We start from the raw sequence: 3,616 nt of genomic DNA, 5'->3' as shown, positions 1-3,616 counted from the left end.
GGGCAAAGTGTACAAGGCTACACTCAAGAATTTAGGAAAAGAGCTTTGATTCTAGGAATTTATTTAGACTCACCTGAAACTTTGTTGAAGTATATAGGTGGTCTACATAGCTATTTAAAGCACACCATTCTCATGTTTAATCCCACTAGCATAGATGAGGTCTCTGTTTAGGCTACACATCTAGAAGCTAAAGGCAAGAATGTGAACCCAGAAGTTAGGGGATCATCCAAACCCACTACAAGCAAAAATAAGGAAAAGAGAAAACAGAAATGGAAAGAGAGGAAGACAAATACTGTAGAAAAGACCAAACCTTCCTGCACTCACTGCAAGAAGTGTTGGGTTGTGTTATATTCTTTCCACAACTAACCTATGTTGTGAACCAGGGGATTAGAGGGGGGGCGGATCCCCCCCTTCGTCGCACTGATTGTGCAGTGAGGGGGTCACAGGGGGGACAACAACCCCCCCGTCCAGGGGGTTCTAGTGGGGCAGGTAGCCCCCGTCGCTGCCCTGGGAACTTTTTCTTTTTGGACCCTATATTAGGTTGGGCGAACCTACCTATGGTTTTCGGTCCATGGTTTTGGACGTGATGGTTTTCAGTCCATGTTATTGGATGCTTTGGCATGTATAAATATGTATTGTAACATGTTATGAAACCAGCTCACAAAAAGATAGAAAAGAGAGATCCACGCCTTAGAATTCAGCCTCTTCGAGGGGGCAACCTCCTTTACATTACATAAATGAACAATTCTTGGATGATACAAATGAGAATACCTCCTTTCTATATATAGGAGTCTAAGTGGTCCCAATACAATCAAAGCCTACATAACAATAATATTGTAGGGCACAACAATAACAATAGTGGGCTTCTATGTGGCACAATAGTAACAATATGGCACTACATGGGTACATCAATATAAATAAGGGGTATAACTACAATAGTAATGGGGTAATCACTAGTATTATAGGGACCCAACATGCCCCTCTCCTTCAAAAAAGTGTTGTCCTCAACGCTTGAGTAGTTCAGGATACTTCTGCATAAAATTCTCATCCTCCCATGTGGAATCTTCAGCGGATAAGTTCTTCCACTTGATAAGATACTCTGAAATTGATCGATTTCGTAGCTGTCGAGTTCTTGTTTCTATAACTGCTTCCGGTTCCAATATAATTTTTCCTTCCTCGTCAAGTTCTGGCAATATTGTTTGAACTGGGAGCTTGTCGCCTATAACCTTCTTTAAACATGAAACATGGAAAACTGGGTGCAATCGAGAAGCTGCAGGAAGCTCCAATTTGTATGCCATAGTACCAATCTTTTGCAACACCTTGTACGGACCATAATACTTTGGTGATAATTTATTATCCTTCTTAGCTTGCTTGAGGGACATTTGCTTATATGGTTGTAGCCGTAGGAATACCCAATCACCTACATCAAAACTTCTTTCACTGCGATGTTGATCTGCCTGTTGTTTCATTCTATTCTGTGCCAACACAAGGTTATCCTTTAAGAGTTGGAGGACTTGTTGTTGATGTTCGATGTGATGTTCCACTGCCTGAACCTTAGAATTTTCTCTTAAATATGATGTGATGGATGGTGGTTGATACCCATAAAGTGCCATAAATGGGGTCATTTTTGTTGCTGTATGAAAGGAAGTGTTATACCACCATTCAGCCAGAGGCAACCATTTGACCCATTGTGTCTGTTTATCAGATACAAAGCAACGAAGATATCCTTCCAAACATTTGTTTACTATCTCAGTTTGCCCATCAGATTGAGGATGATAAGATGAGCTATGAGCTAACTGAGTACCAAGACAAGAAAATAATTTTGTCCAAAAATTTCCAGTGAAAATGGGATCTCTGTCACTTACAATAATCTTTGGGTTTCCATGTAGCTTTTGAATTGTTTCCATAAATGCAGTAGAAACTGTACTGGCTTTAAATGGATGTGATAATGCACAAAAGTGTGCATACTTGGTAAGTCTGTCAACTACCACCATGATGACACTCTTTCCCTCAGACTTGGGTAAACCTGTGATAAAATCCATTGAAACCTCCTCCCAACGTTGGCTTGGAATGGATAAAGGTTGTAATAGACCCGGTGTCTTAATTGTTTCAACTTTATTTTGCTGGCAAACCAAACATTCTGCCACAAACTTTTGAATATCTGATTTAAGGCCATCCCAAAAAAATTCCTTCTTAACCCTGTGGTAAGTTTTTAAAAATCCTGAGTGCCCTCCTAAGGGAGAAGTGTGCAATTCCATAAGAATCTTTTGTTTTAGCTGGGAATTCTTACAGAGGTATAAGCGATCTTTGTACCATAACGAATCATTTTTCCAGCTAAATGTATCAGACGTACTGGAATCTTGTTGTAGCTTTCGAATAAGTGCCCACACTTCTTCGTCATTCTTCCATTCCTCCCTTGCTTCATTTATCCAATCTGGTTGGATAATAGAAATGGCGCACAACAATGCTTCCACATCCTCATCCTTTCTTGAGAGTGCATCTGCCACCACATTTTGCTTCCCTTTTTGTAGATGATTTCAAAGTCATAACCCAACATCTTTGTGACCCACTTTTGTTGCTCTTCAGAGGATAATCTTTGTTCTAAAAAGTATTTAAGGCTATCATGATCCGTTTTTACCTTGAAGTGTCTTCCCATTAGGTAGGGTCGCCATTTCTTAAGTGCATGGAGTATTGCCAACATTTCCTTCTCATAAATAGCTTTTCTTAAAAACTTTCCCTTGATTGGACGACTTTCAAAAGCAATGGGTCTTTCATCTTGCATTAGAACAGCACCAATTCCATTTCCTGAAGCATCACATTCCACAATAAAGGTTTTTGTGAAGTCCGGTGTAGCTAAGACCGGTGCTTGGCACATTGCCTCTTTAAGATGTTCAAAGGCCTTTGTTGCTTCCGGAGTCCATGAAAATGCATCTTTCTTCAATAATGTTGTTAGAGGTGCTGCTATTCTCCCATAATTCTTAACAAACTTGCGATAATACCCTGTCAACCCAAGAAATCCTCGCAGATGCTTTATGGATGTGGGGATTTTCCATTCCTTAATGGCTTTAATTTTGCTAGGGTCTACCTTAACTCCTTCATGAGATACAATATGACCCAAATATTCCACCTCCTGGACTCCAAAGAAACATTTGGATCTTTTTGCATATAATTGTTTCTCCTCCAATAGTTGTAGCACCCTGTCAACATGTTCAACATGATCCTTCCAAGACTTGCTGTAGATTAGTATATCATCAAAAAATACTAACACAAATTTTCTAAGGAATGGTTTGAAAATTGAATTCATCAAACCTTGAAATGTTGAAGGTGCATTGGTAAGGCCAAAAGGCATGACCAAAAATTCATAATGACCCTCATGAGTTCTAAATGTCGTTTTCGGAATGTCTTCAATCTTCATTCTGATTTGATGATATCCTGAACGAAGATCCAACTTGGTGAAGTAAATTGATCCATGCAATTCATCCAGTAATTCATCAATGACAGGAATGGGGAACTTATCTTTAATAGTGAGCTTGTTGAGCTCCCTATAATCCGGACACATGCGCCATGATCCATCCTTCTTGTGCACCAATACTACTGGAGCAGAGAAAGAACTTTG

The sequence above is a fragment of the Pinus tabuliformis genome, chromosome 5_2 (assembly GCF_031772625.1).
Source record: "Pinus tabuliformis cultivar Carrire ecotype Pingquan chromosome 5_2, CPIR1, whole genome shotgun sequence".
Lineage (NCBI taxonomy): Eukaryota > Viridiplantae > Streptophyta > Pinopsida > Pinales > Pinaceae > Pinus > Pinus tabuliformis.
This window is presented reverse-complemented; position numbering follows the sequence as displayed.